At 36.0% G+C, this 21400-nt stretch overlaps 1 long non-coding RNA gene across 1 annotated transcript in view; it reads right to left on the bottom strand.

Annotated features, from left to right (window-relative positions):
* LOC132376315 (uncharacterized) overlaps nucleotides 1-21116 on the bottom strand; it is a 164486-nt gene extending 143370 nt beyond the window's left edge. The window contains exon 1 of the long non-coding RNA XR_009506269.1: nucleotides 21037-21116. This is a non-coding gene — a long non-coding RNA (uncharacterized LOC132376315). The remainder of the gene's footprint in view (nucleotides 1-21036) is intronic.
* Nucleotides 21117-21400: the final 284 nt, after the last annotated feature.

Below are 21400 nucleotides of genomic sequence, written 5' to 3'. Positions count from 1 at the left end.
GAGGAACAAACCTGACTCTATATCGTGCTAAACTTTGTGCTCTCTTGCCTGTCCTTTGTCATGCTGGCTCTGCACCTTTGTAAAAGAATGTTGCCTGTAGCTTGAAATATACATGATAGCCCATTCTCGAGGTTCTACCTCCCAGGCATGACCATTAAAGGTATAAAAAAAAAAAAAGTTGCAGAAAATAACAGTTGTCTTGTTGGAGTTTTATAGGAGCACTGTGACCAGACCTGAATGGACAGTTATAAGACCAAAGGATTCCTGCACCAAGAAGTTTGCAATAACAAGTCATAACCCCTTCCCTTTTAGTACAAAATAGGTCTGAACTCTAATTCAGGTAAGATGGTTCTTTGGGACACTAGTCCACCATCTTCTTGGTCTGCTGGCTTTCCAAACAAGGTTGCTATTCCTTGCTCTAGCACCTCATCTCTTAATTTATTGGCCTGTCATGTGGTGAGCAGTACAAGTTTGGACTCAGTAACATTATGAGTATATGGACTAAATGCCGATATTATTCTCACTTTACAAATGAGAAAACTGAGGTATAGAAGATAAATAATTGGCCTAAGGCCAAACAGCTAGCAAGGGACTGAATGGGACTTAAACCCAGGCAACTTGTCTCCAAAGACCACACTCTTAGGCCTCACCCTATACTGTCAAAGTTAAGATTTTTTTTCTTACAAGGTTTTAAGTTGTCCTAAAATAGGTGGGGATATATATATCTACAAACATACGAACAATGTACATTTTATTCATTTACCCTTAGAATAATGTTGCAAATAACATAGGTAACATAGCCTTAGATTCCAGATTATTTGTTATGAGCTTTATATAATGAATCATTATAAGAATCAAGGACTATGCTCTGGTAGAGTTTATTTTCTAAATTATACATACGGGAACATATACAATACTATAGTGATATATAAAATTTATGTGTGTGTGTAAAATAAATGCATGTAGCCATTTTGTGTCTTAGTGTAACCTTACATAAATATCACAGTAGTGGACTTGATAGAACTTAGAAATGTCATTTAATATCACTTTAATACCTACTTTGACTATACTGGCAAATTCAGTCAAATAATTTTTAAAAGTATACTTTCAGAACTTGCCTGGCAAAAGATTCTAAGGTCACTTTTGGTATCCAAGTTATCATTTTTATAACCTTTTCCAGGGTGTGCTCTCTTACTTACAACTGGAATCCTTGAGTAGAAACCAAAGCCAGGTTCCTCTACTGCTATCCCAAACGCAGGCAGATTTCATCCATTTTATGCTGGCCAGTTAACAAAAATGGATCATTTCCTAATGTCATTTTGTTATAACCTTCTATGTTCAATACTTCAGATGTTGAAGAATCAATCCTTAGTTTTGCCTCTTATGATTAATGTGAGGATCCACATAAAAACTATTTTAACCAAAAGTAAGCATTAGACTTACTATTTTCTAAAGGTTATCAAAATAACTTTAAGAAGTACTATCCTACCTCATGCAATTATGACAGCTGACCCCCCTAATTAACTCTGTAACTACACTTCAAATTTTCTCATAGCACCTTTTGACACCAGCATTTCAGCATTTGCTTTAAAGCCTATTTTTCTCTTTTATTTTTAAAGTCTTCAAAGGAGTCTGGTGTTTCAGAAAACTGTCAAAAATGTGTTGAAACGTATTTAAAAGAATGCATTTTTTTCCATAGATTGGCATAGTTTGCACACATTATTATGTTTTTCGGGTTTTCAGCTATATATAAAGAAGGAAAAGGGTTATGTGTGGGGGAAATACCATGGTTGTCACAGGGCAAAGGGGACTCTCCAGTGTCTTTGACTTTTCTCCAGGAGAAATTAAGAGAAGAATTTATCAAATGTTAATGTTAAGAACTCAGAAACTGGAATGTTTGTCCAGAGCCCCAGGCCTCACAGCAAATGCTCTTATGCTGTTGGGCTCATGGGGAAGACTTCAGCCAAAGTCAACAAGAGCAGAAACTCCATCTGACTGATGCCGTGGAAACAGCTGTAACCACTTAGCTGGAAAACCACCTCAGATTCCTCTCCCAGAAAACACTGATGACATGGGAGATGGGGAGCAGGAAAGCTCTGTCAGGGTCTCTCTTCAGCTGTGGTCAGAAAAAATATTTTCTTTCCCTGAAAACTGTAAATAGGTGGGTTCAGCCCCGGTCATAATAAACCACTAAAAAGAAAAAAAAGAAATCTTTTCCTAAATTAGCCCATGTCTCCTCCTTTCTTTGTATATTTATCAGTATTTGTTTTAAGTCATGTTTTACGTGGATTTTTTTTAAAAGAACCATTTGATCTTAGGTTCATTTTCTAAATGAAATTGGATAGTATTCAGATTACCATTCGAGGCCACTTTGGCTGGTGAATGTTTAATTCTAATAAGTTTTCAATTTGTGAAAATAGCCACAATTTTTTTGGTTGAGATTTTACTTTCCTCTAATTGTTCTGCCTGACAGCTTTCCTTAAATGTTTCTTAGGAGAAAAGAGAAAATGTTACATGAAGCAACAAATAGATTTTGACCCAATTTGGGAAATGCAGATTTTGCCCTTATGATCACAGCTTTAAAAACTATCATAGTATTCCAACAGAGAGGTAAGGGTAGAATGGAGAAAAAGCCTTAGAAATAGGGACAGTTAAGCCAAAACAGCATTATTCCACTTCTGAACATTCTCTATCTTGTAAAATGGCACAGAGCCCAGGTACGGAATGTTGATAGTGAGATTTTGGACCAGACAAAGACAAGTGCTATGTATAAACATACGTTGTCAAAAAATTGATTTGTCTACTTTTGTTTTGATAACTATTTGATTACTTAAACTTCATAACTTTACGATAAATTCATTTCTGGGCTCAATTGTCAATATATCACATGAATTACTAAAATATTCTAGAAACACTTTAAGTATTATTATTAAAGTGACTTGCATTATTGGGCACCCTACTTCCAAAGTAATGAGCACCATCCTAAAACAATGATCCCTCAAAATGAGGTGAATTCCATTCATGTATACAACAAATATTTGCTGTGTGGTGGTGCTCTTTTAGGCTGACAGTATATCAGTAAACACAGCAGACTCCATGCCCTCGTGAAGATTACATTCTAGTAGGAATACAATATGCAACTGAAATAAATGTGTCACAGGTCAGGTTTTGATCAACTGCTATGGTGGAAACTAAAACAGGGAAAGGAAGAATAGGGCACATTGAGGTTGGGAGTTGCTATTTTATATAAGGGGACCAGGAATGGACTCTGAAAAAGTGACTTCTAAGGGAAGATGTGAAATAAGATGGAGAATCAAGCCATGTGCCTATTGGCCAGAAAAATGTCCCAGACCGAGAGATAAACAAGTGCAAAGCCTATGAAGTATAAAGATGTTCGGCTTATTTGAGAAAGTGCAGGTGGCCAGTTTAATTAGACTAATAGGGATATTGGTAGGACAGTGTGGGAGTAGGGATAAGAGCATGGAGGGTCATGCAGGCATCTGGCTTTTGCTCTGAGGCAGGAAGTCATTCATTAGTGAACTTTGAGCAGAAGAGTGATGCAATTTGACAGAAGTTTCTATAGGATCCCTCTAGCCTCTGTGTAAATAATACAATACGGAGGCAAGGATAGAAGGAGAAGGATGATAGGGGCTTGGAGCAGGGTCGTAGCAATGAAAAAAAAGTAAGAAGTGGTTTTATCTTAAACTACTGTGTCTTGAAAATATTTTGAAAGTAGAACCTGTAGGGTGTGCCAATGGTTTGGGTGCAGGATAAGAGAGAAAAAGAGGATTCAGGGTTGACTCCAAAAATTCTGACCTGAACAAGTGGAAAACAATATGGAAGATTTTTGAGGAATTAAATTGTTTTGAAAATTACAGGGGATCCCTCAAATATCTCAAATGGATAAGAAACTGAAGATAAGAGAACTATATGCAGGTTGATTTGGGGGGGGAGGCATAAAGCTTATAGGTCTAAGGGAGAGAAATAACGTAGAAATAGGTAATGATTGGCACTGCATTAATTCAAGGTACTGAGCCAAGAAATGAGGAGAAATTGCTAGAAAGGGAACAGTGTGTCAGGAGCTATCCCAGGAGTAGAACAGTAGATTTTCCAAAGCTAGGCTCTTCTAAAAGCCAGAAGTATTTACTCAAAGATGTGAAGACAACTGATAGGATTTGAAAGGTTTCAGCATAAGACATCTGATTACTAATCTCCCAATCAACAGTGGAATGTAGCTACACAGAGGCACGCAGGATAACACTGCGCTAGTGGTCAAGGGCTCTGGCAACAAGCAGATGAAAATCCTGGCTCTGCCACTTATTATTTGCATGACCCTGGGCAAGATATGTGACCTTTCTAAGCCTGAGTTTCTTCATCTTTAAAATGGCAGTTGGAGAAATAAATGAGGTAATGACTGTAAAATGCATAGCACAGTGTTGTCACAGAATAAATTCCAATAAACATTATCTGTATCATCACCAACTCTCAAGGATGCATCAGAGAAGGAGGGCGGTTTCAGTGATCAGGGCCCCAGTAGGCCAGACGGAGCAGAGAACACAAAAATCTCCTTTCACCAATATGAAAAAGAACAGCTGCTTCCCATATGGAAATAAGATGTTTGGAATTTTTTATGTTATTGCTTTTTAAAATAAGTCTACTGAGTTGTCACCCAAAAAGGCTAAAACACTTCTGATGTAAATGTCATGGTTTTTCACTTCTTGGATGAATTTGAGAGGAATGTGTGTTAAAAGAATTGCCTGAAAGCAATAAAAGTAGTTATAATTTTCTTATCAAAGTAGTTATGCAAGTATGAATTTTATGATTACAATTAGGTAGAAATATGAATACAGATCAGAAGGTAAAATGAAAAATGGCAAGAGTTGTAGAATTATAATTGTTTTCATTTGAGAAAGCTTTACTATGCCATATTTTGTATTATATATTTAATTACCTATTAGTTTTAAGGATTTATAATTTATATATTATAATGCATATATACTTATATATGCAACCATATGTGCACAACAAAATGCCTGAGTGACTATATACCAAAATATTAAAAGCAGTTAGGCCTTGGTGGTTATGAATATTTTTCATTTAATTAGATTTTCAATTTTTCTATGTTTTTTTGTAATACAATTTTACCAAACAGCTGTGTTCAGAACTAGTGAGAATAAGATATATTCTTATGGATAATCTTATTCATAAATGTCAAAATATTGAGCTCCCAATCAAACATCCACAGATGAAGTTTTATTTCTCAGAATAAGAACATTTAGATTTCTGCACTGAGATAGGGAATTTGCAAGGTGCTTGCTGGAAAAATACTGGTAAAGGCTACTAATTAATTAATCGGCTTTGTTAAATACCCATTCATTCATTTATTCACTTTAAATAGGAGTCAAAAGTGGCCCCGAATGCATAAGTATATTAAGTAAGTTTCAATTAACTAATTAAATGTTGACCTGTTTGGTATGGTTTAAGTTATTCTTTTTGTTACTTCCTCTCAAATCCAGCAATCCCGCTCCTGGGCATATATCTGGAGAAAACCATGGTTCAAAAGGATACATGCACCCCATTGTTCATTGCAGCACTGTTTACAATAGCCAAGACATGGAAGCAACCTAAATGTCCATCAACAGAGGAATGGATAAAGAAGATGTGGTACATATATACAAGGAAATATTACTCAGCCATGGACAAAAATGAAATAATGCATTTTGCAGCAACGTGAATGGACCTAGAGATTGTCATACTGAGTGAAGTAAGTCAGAGAGAGAAAGACAAATATCGTATGATATTGCTTATATGTGGACTCTAAAAAACATGATACAAATGAACTTATTTACAAAACAGAAAGAGACTCACAGACTTAGAAAACAAACTTATGGTTACCAAAGGGGAAAGGTGGGGCTGAGGGATGAATTGGGAGTTTGGGACTGACATATACACACTATCATATTTAAAACAGATAACTAACAAGGACCTACTGTATAGCACGGGAAACTCTGCTCAGTATTCTGTAATAACTGAAATGGGAGAAGAATTTGAAAAAGAATAGATACATGTATATTATAACTGAATCACTTTGCTGTACACCTGAAACGAACACATTGTTAATCAGCTATACTCCAATATAAAATAAAAATTAAAAAAATAAGAAATTCACATTTTGAATGAAAAATAAATAAAAAGAAAATCTCAACTTAGAAAATCTTCCTTAGAAAATTAATACAAATGACTAAACATTAAATTATCTGATCAAGTCAATGATATTACTAATATTTCTGAATAATGTGAATAACCTCCACTTGTTCCTATAAAACTTGCTCTTACTTCCATCCGTATACTAGCAAGTGATCTACCCAATCTCTTAGCACCATCCGGCAATTTTTAGGTAGGGACGATTAGCAGAAAGTATACAACTATTGTAGCATATGGATCCCCTAAGCATTTCTTGAAGCCATCTGCAAAGATGTTCTTTCCATGTAAACCGCACAGGGCTTAGGTCCATATCAAATTTCAGATATTAGTGACTGACCCTATTTAGTATTTCTGCTAAATAAAACTACTTAGCCTTTAGCAACTGGCGTCTGCTATAGATGTCTGTTAAAAAACGCATAAAAATTTTCTAGGGCTGGATTTTACTCAGATTGATTCCGCACATTACCTCTAGCTAGCATGAACACTTCTCATTTAATAATCTATAAGTTTCATGGAAATTTGTTGTTCCATTTATCTGAGAAATCATCATATAACCCTGAAAATCCTTAGGAATAAGATGCTATCGAGTTTCTACACACAGGCCCTGAACATATTCAAGTGCTTTGTGGAAGCCAGTGAGCATGACGTGAGATAACAAAAAGGCAGGGGACCATTATGTCTAAGGAAAGTTTATCCTCATAAATTTTAGTGAGAGTCGTGGATGCTAATTAAGTCCAACTTTCAAGGCCAAGTATAGTTGGCCTTCATCAACCCACCTGATTCAGTACAGCTGTTTCCTAAGGAAAACTGGAGGCATGTAATTTGTTCTCACAGGATTTGAATTCTGACTTATTTATTTATGATAGATCTTTGGGTTTAGAGGTTACATAACCACATGTTTATAATACCATTAACTGACCACATAATTTATCTATTACTGACCATACAAATAAGTTTTAGGGACTATTTCAATAACAAAAATTGAAAAGACCTTTTAATGATATAAAATGTAAGTCCTCCAAATGCCTTAAATTGGATCATGAAGGAAATGACAAAAATCACATTATTTTGCATTTCTGGCTTTGGAGACAAGCCGCACTTTGAGAACACTCAGGAAGAATTAGCGATGTTGACCCTGCCATGAACACAATCCAAAGAGCTCTTTCCTGAGATCTTTTAAAGTTTTTTTGCAAAGAGAAGGGGAGGACGGCGAAGAATACAGTTCAGGAGGGGACTTAGCTGAGACAGATGAGAAATCTACTTGAAAGAAAAGTGGGTCCTTCCGCTTTTTGAACCTAGAGTCGAAGTGATGGATAACGCAGGCTTATGGAGGGCCTTATCTGACAAAAAAGATGTTTTGGTTCCTGGATGATGTAAAGTTTCAATAGTAAAAGTAAGATTCCATTATTATTTAAAACTACTCTCTTTCCACGGTTGTAGTTGGATTAAAACCCTAAATGGAGGACTAGTATGCTAAATAGGGCATTTGGCTGCTTAAAAAAATCAGTAAAGAGGGACACAAGCATAGGTTTAAATGGATTTCCACATTCCAGCAAACTCCTTTTCTTTGCCATCCGGCTGTCCTCTGTGAAGAAACAAAAATTTAGGATTGTTGACTCAGTGTTTGTAAAAAAAAAAAAAGTAAAATAATAAAATTTAAAAGCATTTTTCCTCAAAGTTTAACGAAAAAATACTGTCTTTATAGCTGTCATCTGTGGAGGTTACACATAAATTCCAGTGCATACAATTCAATATTCAATAGAGTTCAAAATATTCTAGGAGACTTCTTTTCAGAATTGCATTATGGATCCATTATAACCACAGAGAGAAACTTTCTGTTTTTCTTTCTTCCTTTCTTCCTACTTCCCTCCCTCCTCTCTCTCTCTCTCTTCCCCCACCCCCCTTTTTCTCCTCCCTCTCTCTCTCTCCCTTCCTTCCTTCCCTCTTCCTTTCTTCCTCCCTCCCTCCCTCCCTCCCTTCCTTCCTCCCTCCCCTCCTCTGCCATAACTCTACAATAATTTTTTTAACATCTTTATTGGAGTATAATTACTTTACAACAGTTTCTGCTGTACAACAAAGTGAATCAGCTATACATATACGTATATCCCCATATCCCCTGCCTCTTGAGCCTCCCTCCCACCCTCCGTATCCCACCCCTCTAGGTGGACACAAAGCACCGAGCTGATCTTCCTGTGCTATGCGGCTGCTTCCCACTAGCTATCTATTATACATGTGGTAGTGTATATATGTCCATGACACTCTCTCACTTTGTCCCAGCTTCCCCTTCCCCTTCCCTGTGTCCTCAAGTCCATTCTCTATGTCTGCGTCTTTATTCCTGTCCTGCCCCTAGGTTCTTCAGAACCATTTTTTTTTTTTTTTTTTTAGATTCCATATATATCTGTTAGCATATGGTATTTGTTTTTCTCTTTCTGATTACTTCACTCTGTATGACAGTCTCTAGGTCCTTCCACCTCACTACAAATAACTCAATTTCGTTTCTTTTTATGGCTGAGTAATATTCCATTGTATATATGTGCCACATCTTCTTTATCCATTCACTGTCGATGGACACTTAGGTTGCTTCCCTGTCCTGGCTATTGCAAATAGAGCTGCAATGAACATTGTGGTACATGTCTCTTTTTGAATTTTGGTTTTCTCAGGGTATATGCCCAGTAGTGGGATTGCTGGGTCATATGGTAGTTCTATTTTTAATTTTTTAAGGAACCTCCATACTGTTCTCCATAGTGGCTGCATCAATTTACATCCCCACCAGCAGTGCAAGAGGGTCTCCTTTTCTCCACATCCTCGCCAGCATTAATTGTTTGTAGATTTTTTGACTATGGCCATCTGACAGGTGTGAAGTGATACCTCATTGTACTTTTGATTTGCATTTATCTAAGGATTAGTGATGTTGAGCATCCTTTCATTTGTTTGTTGGCAATCTGTATATCTTCTTTGGAAAAATGTCTGTTTAGGTCTGTCCATTTTTGGATTGGGTTGTTTGTTTTTTTGATATTGAGCTGCATGAGCTGCTTGTATAGTTTGGAGATTAATCCTTTGTCCGTTGCTTATTTGCAAATACTTTATCCCATTCTGATGGTTGTCTTTTCATCTTGTTTATCGTTTCCTTTGCTTTGCAAAAGCTTGTAAGTTTCATTAGGTCCCATTTGTTTATTTTTGCTTTTATTTCCATTTCTCTAGGAGGTGGGTCAAAAAGGATCTTGCTGTGATTTATGTCAGAGTGTTCTGCCTATGTTTTCCTCTAAGAGTTTTATAGTGTCTGGCCTTACATTTAGGTCTTTAATCCATTTTGAGTTTATTTTTGTGTATGGTGTTAGGGAGTGTTCTAATTTCATTCTTTCACATGTAGCTGTCCAGTTTTCCCAGCACGACTTACTGAAGAGGCTGTCTTTCGTCCATTGTATATTCTTGCCTCCTTTATCAAAAATAAGGTGACCCTATGTGCATGAGTTTATCTCTGGGCTTTCTATCCTGTTCCATTGATCTATATTTCTCTTTTTGTGCCAGTACCATACCGTCTTGATTACTGTAACTTTGTAGTATAGACTGAAGTCACGGACCCTGATTCCTCCACCTCCGTTTTTCTTTCTCAAGATTGTCTTGGCTATTTGGGGTCTTTTGTGTTTCCATACAAATTGTGAATTTTTTTGTTCTAGTTCTGTGAAAAATGCCACTGGTAGTTTGATAGGGATTGCACTGAATCTGTAGATTGCTTTGGGTAGTATAGTCATTTTCACAATGATGATTCTTCCAATTGAAGAGCATGGTATATCTCTCCATCTGTTTGTATCACCTTTAATTTCTTTCATCAGTGTCTTATAGTTTTCTGCATACAGGTCTTTTGTCTCCTTAGGTAGGTTTATTCCTAGGTATTTTATTCTTTTTGTTGCAATGGTAAACGGGAGTGTTTCCTTAATTTCTCTTTCAGATTTTTCATCATTAGTCTACAGGAATGCAAGAGATTTCTGTGCATTAATTTTATATCCTGCTACTTTATCCAATTCATTGATTAGCTATAGTAGTTTTCTGGTAGCATCTTTGGGATTCTCTATGCAGAGTATCAGGACATCTGCTAACAGTGACAGTTTTACTTCTTCTTTTCCAATTTGGATTCCTTTTCATTCTTTTTCTTCTCTGATTGCTGTGGCTAAAACTTCCAAAACTATGTTGAATAATAGTGGTGAGAGTGGGCAACCTTGTCTTGCTCCTGATCTTAGTGGAAATGGTTTCAGTTTTTCACCATTGAGAACGATGCTGGCTGTGGGTTTGTCGTATATGGCCTTTATTATGTTGAGGTAGTTTCCCTCTATGCCTACTTTCTAGAGAGTTTTTATGATAAATGGGTGTTGAATTTTGTCAAAAGCATTTTCTGCATCTACTGAGATGATCATATGGTTTTTCTCCTTCAATTTGTTAATACGGTTTATCACATTAATTGATTTGTGTATATTGAAGAATCCTTGCATTCCTGGGATAAATCCCACTTGATCATGGTGTATGATCCTTTTAATATGCTGTTGGATTCTGTTTGCTAGTATTTTGTTGAGGATTTTTGCAACTATGTTCATCAGTGATATTGGCCTGTAGTTTTCTTTTTCTGGGTCATCTTTCTCTGGTTTTGGTATCAGGGTGATGGTGGCCTCATAGAATGAGTATGGGAGTGTTCCTCCCTCTGCTATATTTTGGAAGAGTTTGAGAAGGATAGGTGTTAGCTCTTCTCTAAATGTTTGATAGAATTCACCTGTGAATCTATCTGGTCCTAGGATTTTGTTTGCTGGAAGAGTTTTAATCCCAGTTTCAATTTTAGCACTTCTGATTGGTCTGTTTATATTTCCTATTTCTTCCTGGTTTAGTCTCAGAAGGTTGTGCTTTTCTAAGAATTTGTCCATTTCTTCCAGGTTGTCCATTTTATTGGCATATAGTTGCTTGTAGTAATCTCTCATGATCCTTTGTATTTCTGCAGTGTCAGCTGTTACTTCTCCTTTTTCATTTCTAATTCTGTTGATTTGAGTCTTCTCCCTTTTTTTCTTGATGAGGGTGGCTAGTGGTTTATCAATATTGTTTATCTTCTCAAAGAACCAGCTTTTAGTTTTATTGATCTTTGCTATTGTTTCCTTCGTTTCTTTTTCATTTATTTCTGATCTGATCTTTATGACTTCTTTCCTTCTGCTAACTTTGGGGTTTTTTTGTTCTTCTTTCCCTAATTGTTTTAGGTGTAAGTTTAGGTTGTTTATTTGAGATGTTTCTTGTTTCTTGAGGTAGGATTGTATTGCTATAAAGTTCCATCTTAGAACTGCTTTTGCTGCATCCCTTAGGTTTTGGGTCATTGTATTTTCATTGTCATTTGTTTCTAGGTATTTTTTTTATTTCTTCAGTGATCTCTTGGATATTTGGTAGTGTATTGTTTAGCCTCCATGTGTTTGTATTTTTTATAGATATTTTCCTGTAATTGGTATCTAGTCTCATAACGTTGTGGTCGGAAAAGATACTTGATATGATTTCAATTTTCTTAAATTTACCAAGGCTTGATTTGTGACCCAAGATATGATCTATCCTTGAGAATGTTCCAAGAGCACTTGAGAAGAAAGTGTATTCTGTTGTTTTTGGATGGAATGTCCTATAAATATCAATTAAGTCCATCTTGTTTAATGTATCATTTAAAGCTTGTGTTTCCTTATTTATTTTCATTTTGGACGATCTGTCCATTGGTGAAAGTGGGGTGTTAATGTCCCCTACTATGATCGTGTTACTGTTGATTTCCCCTTTTATGGCTGTTAGCATTTGCCTTATGTATTGAGGAGCTCCTACGTTGGGTGTGTAAATATTTAAAATTGTTATATCTTCTTCTTAGATTGATCTCTTGATCATTATGTAGTGTCTTTCTTTGTCTCTTGTAATAGTCTTTATTTTAAAATCTATTTTGTCTTATATGAGATTTGCTACTCCAGTTTTCTTTTGATTTCCATTTGCATGGAATATCTTTTTCCATCCCCTCACTTTCAGTCTGGATGTGTCCCTAGGTCTGAAGTGGGTCTCTTGTAGACAGCATACATATGGGTCTTGTTTCTGTATCCATTCAGCCAGTCTATGTCTTTTGGTTGGGGCATTTAATACATTTACATTTAAAGTAGTTATCAATATGTGTGTTCCTATTACCATTTTCTTAATTGTTTTGGGTTTGTTATTGTAGGTGTTTTCCTTCTCTTGTGTTTCCTGCCTAGCGTAGTTCCTTTAGCATTTGTTTTAAAGCTGGTTTGGTGGTGCTGAATTCTTAGTTTTTGCTTGTTTGTAAAGTTTTAAATTGCTCCGTTGAATCTGAATGAGATCCTTGCTGGGTAGAGTAATCTTGGTTGTAGGTTTTTCTCTTTCATCACTTTAAATATGTCCTGCCACCCCCTTCTACAATATTCTTTCATGCTTTTAATTAAATAAATTTTAGCCTCTTTCAAAAATTACCCCCTTTCGTTCAATGCATGACTATTCACCACCAAGAAAAATGAAAAAGAAGCCAAAAAATGTGTTTCAGATATAAAAGGAAATTCCCTAAGAGTAATGGAGACATCAGTGGGGGTAATCACATCCTCACCAAGCTGTGACACCACTGAATGGAACAGAATTCATTTAGAGGTTTGTTAAAAAGTTGGTTCAATTACTTCACAGTACAGTCTCATAAATCTAGATATTAGGGACCTATTCTTTCTTTTGACTGATCATCTGATCAGTTTTGCTTACTATCCTTGTGGACAAAAAGGAAATCAGACCAAATAACCCTCATGCTTTGTATTTATGACAGTTGTCACAGCATATTTAGAAAGAGATTAAGAGAGAAAATGGAATTCTGTATAAAATAACCAGGAAGGTTATTGTTAGATATCTAGTCAAGTCACATAGATGATTATGACTGGTAGGGACACAGTACTATAACCAAACTCTGCATTCTGGAGGCAGTGAGGCACAGTGGTGAGGAGCATACTCTGTAGTCCCATGCAGTTTGCTTATTAGCTATATGATCTGAAACAAGTCCCTTACATTCTCTGTGCCTTAGTGTTCCCATCTATAAAGTGGGAATACTAAGACCTCATAGAGTTGTAAAGGCCTCATGAGATGATACATAGGAAGCACCCACAGCTGTGCTGGGCATTCATGTATCCTCTACACACATTACCTATTGTATGATTGGTATTATATATGAATAGCTGGTTATGTTTCTTTAGTTCAAGGGCAGAGAATTGTAAGAAATACTAGAAACAGAAAGGAGTAGAAAAGTCATGTGGTAGAGAGAATCTTTCTCTGGTGATTTCAAGTAAAATATGTCATAAAGAACCAGTCTCAACCCTGGGTCTCATTTTGTTTCTTTCGTTTCTTAATTAGCACCTTGTAGATAAGAACAGCTATTTTTTCAAAGAACTGAAACAAAAATGTAGAAACTGTATATTCATGCTGAATAAAATACAGAGTAGAGTAGTAGCATTTCTGTACCTTTCATTTAAGTATAAGAACACATTTTATGATTAAATCTTTTCTTTGGCAAATTCTAGTTAGTTCATAAAGATTCTAACTTAGCTTTTTGACATTCAGATATTTTAGTATTTGCGGATCCAAGTGATTTGAAGCTGGTACCTAAAAAGTCTAAAAAGCTTCAAATGATGTCCTAAAGTAGAACTGTAATTCACATATTCAACAATGATGATGATAGCTACCATTAACCGAGAGCCTATAGCATGCAAGACACTGTTCTTTGCTCTTTATACAAAATATTTTACTTACTCTTCTCAACAAACTTATGACCTGGGTACTATTTTTATCTTATAAGGTAAGGAAGTTTTGGCACAGAGAAACTAAGGAATTGACCAAAATTACATGGATGTAAGTGACAGAGCAGGGATTTGAAACAGAGTGACATTCCCGAAGCATGCATTTCCCAGTCCTCCCCAAATAGTGTTCTACATACTATGCATACTTGTTCCCTGAGTGCCATGCTTGTTTAAGTTGATTGAGGGAAATCAAACAATCTGTTATAAGACAGTAGGCTTCTAGCCTTTGTTACTGATGGATTCCCTTCATTTACTGCAGCTCTGGCCAAGAAAGCTGCAGCAGAGGCATCAGTCATTATTATTGTAAAGATATTGATGCCTGGGGCAGAAGTTATTTCTTTTTGAAGTAAGAATCTTCCTTGCATATTCATTACACACATTTACACATTAGTCTCAGCATAACTCAAATAGGGACATTCCCCTGCCTGGTGGCCTTTCTTTTAGCTTCCCAGGGTTCTTTCCTAAATTGAAGGAAGGCCTCCAAGCATCAGCTTTGGAATTGCCATGGCTAATTGTCTAGGAGATTTTTGTATTCAAGCAAACACCAGGACTAACATCCTAAAACAGAACATCATAACCTTTGTTGGCTGGTTCCCCTGGAGATGATTAACGGAGACATGACTAAATACACTCATTGACTATAAAAGCAAATTAGGGGAAAAAATGGCCATTGGGCAGGGATACCAGTGAACCTCCAGGGCAACCTGCTTTATGACTTGCTAGGAAAGGGCATTGATGCCACTGCTCAAACATCCAAGGATGATTTAGAGAATCACCTCATGGTAGTTTTATCATGTTGTAAATGTAGTTTTATAAAGTACCCACAGAAGAATCTCTCTTTCAGCCTTCTCTATGTGCTTTTAATATATGATTTGGTGCCTCCATTAACCCTTTTTGAGATGAGGACAAACAAATGACAGGCACACATATATACCTATTGTATCTATTGAGATATATAATTATATTTCTGGCGACCCGTAAGAGATACAAGCATACTGAGGAATGTTGCTAGACCCATAAGAGATACAAGCATACTGAGGAATGTTGCTAGAATGTTGCTAGATTATGTTGTTGCTACTACTTCTTCTAGCTGGAGCAATTTTCAAAATATAAAACAGATACAGAAACCATATGGATATTTTTATATTGAATGCAGCCATTGGGTTTTGGTGTAGAAGATTGGCATGTTTACTTTTTAAAGTTGAGAAATTAATGAAATAAAATGAAACCCTCCCCTTACAGTCAAAAGAAACACACTTCAAAAAGGAAACACATTGCTGCACATTACTTTTTATGACATTTTACAAATTTGGGTGTAGAAAATTTAATTTAGGACATGTTACTGTGGGTGATACAAGATTTAAGCTTAGTTCTCTCATCTGTAAAGTTGAAATGATAATTGTGAAGAATAAATGAGAGGATATAAGTTAATATGTGGTAGAGTGTAAACAACTTAATAGATGCTGAATTAATGTTATCTATTGTGTTTCTGGATTAATATGACTCTTTCTAGAAAGGTGCTGTCATTAATAAATTTTACTAAAATAAATGAACATCAGTGGGAGAAGATTTAATTCAGTCACTCCCTAAATTATTAAGGACAAACATTTCAAATAGAAAAATGATTTGGAGACAACCTGGAAACAATTGGAATAATGTGATCATCTGTATTGGGAAGGGTAAATAAATGGTCTAAAGGAGAAAGGAAAATATAATAAATGACAATAAGACTGGATTTCAATATATATAGCTTTTGTTATATTATGTTGGATTAGCTGATATAAGATAGGCTCACTCAATTTGTACAGCATAAATGCAACAGAATAGCACACATATTAAGTGACAAAATTAGGGCAAAAAATATATCTTGACAGCCACTGTGGTGTGCCCAGTCCAACAAGATAGAATTTAAGTGAATGGACTATAGACAGTGATTTTAAGCAAACTTGTTTTGAATGAACTCACTTTAAGTGAAATGTCCAGCTGGAATAAATATACCACCTTACATTTGAACTCACTGTTTGACATCATTAACAGTAGGACAGATCAATCTGGTATATCAGCTACAATGGGTTGGACAAGAAATACCAAAATAGCTTAAAAGGGAAAAACTGTCTTGCCTATCAATATATCCCAGAGTAGGATGGCTTTCAATCTGATTAATTCTGTGGTTGACTACCATGAAGAATCAATGTTCCCGCTGCATACGCACAAGATGAAATTCTACTCAGTAGTAAAAAGCAACAAGCTACTGTTTTATGTGATAACACAGATGAACCTCAAATACATTATGTGAAGTGAAAAAAGAGTCAGAAGCTATATACTGTATGATTCTGTTTATATGACACTCTGAAAAGAAAAACTATGAGAGGAAAAAAAAATTAGTGGTTACCAAGAGTCAGGAGTGTAGGGAGGTGATTGACTACAAAGTGTCTTGAGAGAACACTTTGGGATGATGAGACTATATCTTGACTGTGGTGTTGTTATATGAATATACACATTTGTTAAAATTCGTAAGTTTTTGTGCCTGTATTTTTACTGTATTTAAATTGTACCCCAATAAATTTTAAAACCAGCAAAAAGAATTACTTTGTCATCTTGTGTGTGTCTGCCTGTCCTCTGGCTAATTTATCTCATGCTTGCAAGAAGGCTGCCATATTCTCAGGCATCACAGACAGGTAAGACAATATTCAGTGGGAGAAAAACTATTATTTTATATGGTCTCTTTTTACTTGTTGGAAAAAGTATTTCAGAAAAACAGTATTTCAGAAGCCTCTCTTCCTACCCTACAGACTTTCCAACACATCTCACGGACTAGACCTGGGTCACACATCCATTACTTAATTCTGGTAAGGAAAACTAATTATCATAATTGACATGGGTTCAGGATTTACCCATGAGTTTGGAATAGAGGCAACTTCCCTAAAGCTAGACACCTGAACACATTAGAAATTCATTTAATGTAAAATTTAAAGATAAACCATGGTTGTGGTGAACATATAGTAGTGTACAATTAACAGTGTTGGATCAATTGGCTAACAACCTTGTGATTTTATGCAATGATAAACTTTGAAACAGGTCAACAGGAAAGAGATAAGACCAAAAACAAACAAACAAACAAAGAAACTAACCAACCAAAAAAGTCAAAAGCTAATACTTGGCTTTACTTGCATACTTACTTACATACTCTAATACTTACATCTATGAGTAGATATATCTTTCTGTAACTATAAGGAATATAACACCTCTCTATGTAATATTCTTGAGGAAAGTTTCTTGATGAAGGATAGATTTGGAAACTCTGCCATATGAAGAACTACTACAGGAAATAGCATGTACAAGACACATTAGATTCAATTTTTATGTTGTCAAAGACTAGAGAAAAAAACCATAAGCAGCAAGTACAGTACAATGTAAGGGAGAAATTTCAAATATTAGTGTTATCCAAAGATTTCCAATGGTGGTGAGTTATTCATCACTGAAAATATTCAAGGCTGACCTAGATGACGCCTGTAGGTAGTAGGAGAATATTCTAGTATCAGATGGATAGTTGGATTGGACATTTAAGATTCTTTGCAATACTGAGATGATGCTAAAATTTTTTCTTAAATATACAAGGAAATATATATATGTGTGTAACTGTGTACGTAAGATACTTATATATATTGCATACGACTGAAAAAGAATTTGCTGACTTAAAAAGCAAGAAGGGCATACATACTAAAATAAAAATGTATTATATGAGGTAGTAAGATTATGAATCATTTAAGGAAATCTGGATGAGTGAAAAATTTCAGCTCAGTGTAATACTGGGGAGTCCCTGATCTGAGTGGGCTCCATTCACAATGAAACTCCAACCAAACCAAACATCTTTAGAATGTACCTTTATGCTGACACCAGATCTCTGGGGCTATCCTGATCCTGATCCATACCTCAGAATTTTGAAGTCCTCTCTATTTACATATCTTTAGAAAATACAAAGTTCAGGGCACTCACTGAGATTGAGATTTTTGTGAATGTTTATAGATTGTAGAAAAGCTTATCCATAAAAGGGAGAAAATAAAATGCTTGAGAACAATTTCCTCTGTGATTATGTATAGTGTTGATTCCTCATTGAAGTATTACTATTGCTATTATTACTATTCTTATTTCACCTAATGCAGTCTCTTATTTCTTTACCAGTTAGTGGAAGCTGGAAGGTCAAGATTAGAAATAATGATCGACCATTGACAGAGCCCAATGAAGAGCTTTCCATTTCATAAGTTATTATTATTTTGCTAATCATGGAAAAATGATGCTAACTTGAAATAATTCAAATGTACCAGATAAATTAAAGCAATTGCCTAGCTAGCAACACCTAAGTAAAAACACAGTCTAACCTAAAGTCTACAGTATAAAGGATCACTTAATAACACAGGTGTGCCTGGGCTATTTTTAGCTGCCTACAAAACTCAAAGTTAAATAGCAAAGAACTTGTGTGTAAAGCTCTTTTTTCACAGTCTAGTTTCATCTATTAACCTTTACCTCACATTAAATGAATTTTGTTCTCAAGTTATTTAAGAGCTCCCCTTATCTTACATACAACTTTAGAAATGCATCCTGACTTGAGAGGGTTGCCGGGTGGATGCGTTGCACCGGGAAAACAGAAAACAATAACAGCAAAACCTTAATTAGGGGAGACTGCTATAAGAACTCAAATGCAAGGAAAGGAACAATAATTGGAAAACAAAAAAGAAGGAGCATAATCTGGTTACATTTTCAGACATACACTCAATACCCAGATTCTATAAAGCTCTATGTTAGCTACTTTATGGTCACAGGATGATGTATAAAACCATTTCATTTTCTGCCCCAGTGAGTTCAATATTGTTATAAAGAGAAAAAGTAACGCTTATGGTATGGATTTTCTCTAACGTTAATGCTAAGTTAAATTATTTTCCACTGGTTGTGGAATTCTTACACTGTTTTTATAACATTTTCAGAAAGAGGTTACACTTCTTCTGGGGGTCTAAACAAGAATGAGCAGACAGACTCCAGTCACCCGCATTTCCTACCAGATGAAGGCTTACTTTACTTCATTGGCCAGGTTAAAAGCTTGGGTTAGTTTGTTTCTAAAAGGAGAAAATCGGCTATTTATTCAGTCACTAAAACGGAGACTGAAGGCTTTTGTAACGCTTCCAATGCAGGTGTACAGAACAGTTTTATGAAACTTAAATGATAAATGCTAGTCAATTTCAATAGCTTTATACACTTAGCCAATCTAATTTCTCACCCCCCTCCCCCAACATCAAATAGCCTTTGTGTCTTCTTCACTCATGACATGCTTTTCACTTCTGTGCTTTTTGTCTATTCTGCTTCTCCAACCTGAAATTTTCTTTCCCTTCTCCTCAACATGTATTCAGACCCAGCTTAATCTTCACAGCCAAATAAAATCCCTGCCTCGTACATGGAGACATACTGCAGCAAACTGCATGCGTGTTTCTCTCTCTGTTCCTCCTGCTTATCTGAGAGGAGTAGTGTTCAGTGCTACTGTTTTGTTTCCTCCAGCTCAATGGTTATCAAACCTGTCTTCACGTTAGATTTGTTAGAGGTGCTTAAAAAAAAAGTGATACTCGGGACCCACCCCCAGGAAAACAGAATCAGAATCTCTGAGGATAAAACTTGGGCATTGCTATTTTTAAAAATCTTTCCAGGTGATTTTGATGTGTACTGAAAATTGAGAAACCAGTTGTTTTAGAATAGGTTTAACCTAAAGCAGTTTGTTGCCCATAAAGGGCTGTAATTTAAGGCACTGTTTTTCTGTTTATTTTTATGCCAAACGTGTGACACAGATCATGTACAGCAAATTCTGGATTCATAAATTCAGATGTCAAAGCTCAATCAGGCCCTGAGTGGTGAATTGGCTTCACTTCACACACTAGCTCCAATCAACTGATAGTTACTTCTTGCAAATCATGTTGCGAAGGCTTCTAAGGACTCTCTGGGTTCAGCAGGAAAAGGTGTGACCATCCTAGCTTACTGGCCACATGGGTGGAGAAACAGGGAAGACTCAGCATCATGCAAATATTTTTTATCCCTGACTAGAACATATCCCTCATTACATGGAAGAATAAACTGAGGTCCACGTGGATTAAACTTGCCCAAAGGAGCCTCTCATGTTAGGAAAAATTGAAGTCGAACTTAAGTCCAATCTCCAGCCTCCCCAACGAATGAAGTTTTAAAGTTCACCTGGCTTGATTATAAACTCCTTTGTGTTCTAGCCCATCCCTAGTTGCCCTATGCGCTCTGGTGTTCTTGGCACCTGAGTTCTCAGCACTTCTGGCCTCACAGTCTTTTTGTTTCCTCCATAGTGCATAGAACATCCACAAACAAAACTCATTTGGCCTGACTGATAAACAGTTCTTCTCTATTGTGTTTATAGCTTTCAAAAGTGCTCCTGGCACAGAAAAAGCCCAAAATTAAAAGATATCAGAGTGAAATGAAGGCTGTGCTTGGAATAATCTAAATCCAAGAAGGCTCCCCCATAAAAGTTCATCTTGGTGTTTGGAAGTGTTGCGAAGGGTGCTAAATATCCTACAAGAACACCGGCTCCATCTACCAGCTCACAAGCTTTTCTCTCTCTGTCTCCCTCTTCACCCATGTGACACACTCAGGCATGCAAACACATGCCACAAACCTTTGGAATTTCTATTTTCATTCTGCAGAGTCACAGTAACCAGGAGAAGTAACAGAAACTAACTCTTTACAAATCCAACCTATAATAGAAAAAAAGCCTATATGAACTATCCAATTTATATGGATAGTAAAGCAAGTTTTTTTTATCACTGTCTGGTTAAATATGAATTAGATTATATTAGTGGCTGCCCTCCACCCAACCCAACTCCTTCATTTTCAGTGTCCTTAATTTCAACTGTCTTTGATGGTACTGAACGGAAAAGTCCCCTTGTCGCCAGTGGTTAAGAGCTATTATTAACAAGATTACCAAGGAAAAACTTACATGTCTGGGCTTCTGCTCCTAAGAAATGCCCTTTGAGGGTGGTAAGATCGTTCAATTTAGTTTTCCAGTTCTGTTGTCTTCAGAAAAGTTCCCTGAAAAAAATAAGCCAACTGCTGTTTTCACTTTCTATAAATTATTGACAACAGAAATGCCAAATCATAGATGAGCTATTTTATAAGAACATATTTACATTTTTAAAGATAAAATAAAAATTCAAAACTCAAAGAACATTACTTCTCTAATTTTCTGTCCTGTCAGATATTGTATGTTATCTTTGATATGACTTTGGCAGATAACAACTTCCCCTATGTGAAAACAACTGTCCTGTGAATTGTAAATGATGTCTAAGGATTCTTTTCAAAAC

Source organism: Balaenoptera ricei, chromosome 12 (assembly GCF_028023285.1).
Source record: "Balaenoptera ricei isolate mBalRic1 chromosome 12, mBalRic1.hap2, whole genome shotgun sequence".
Classification (NCBI taxonomy): Eukaryota; Metazoa; Chordata; class Mammalia; order Artiodactyla; family Balaenopteridae; genus Balaenoptera; species Balaenoptera ricei.
The sequence above is the reverse complement of the archived record's forward strand: the minus strand, read 5'-3'. Positions and strand labels throughout refer to the sequence as shown.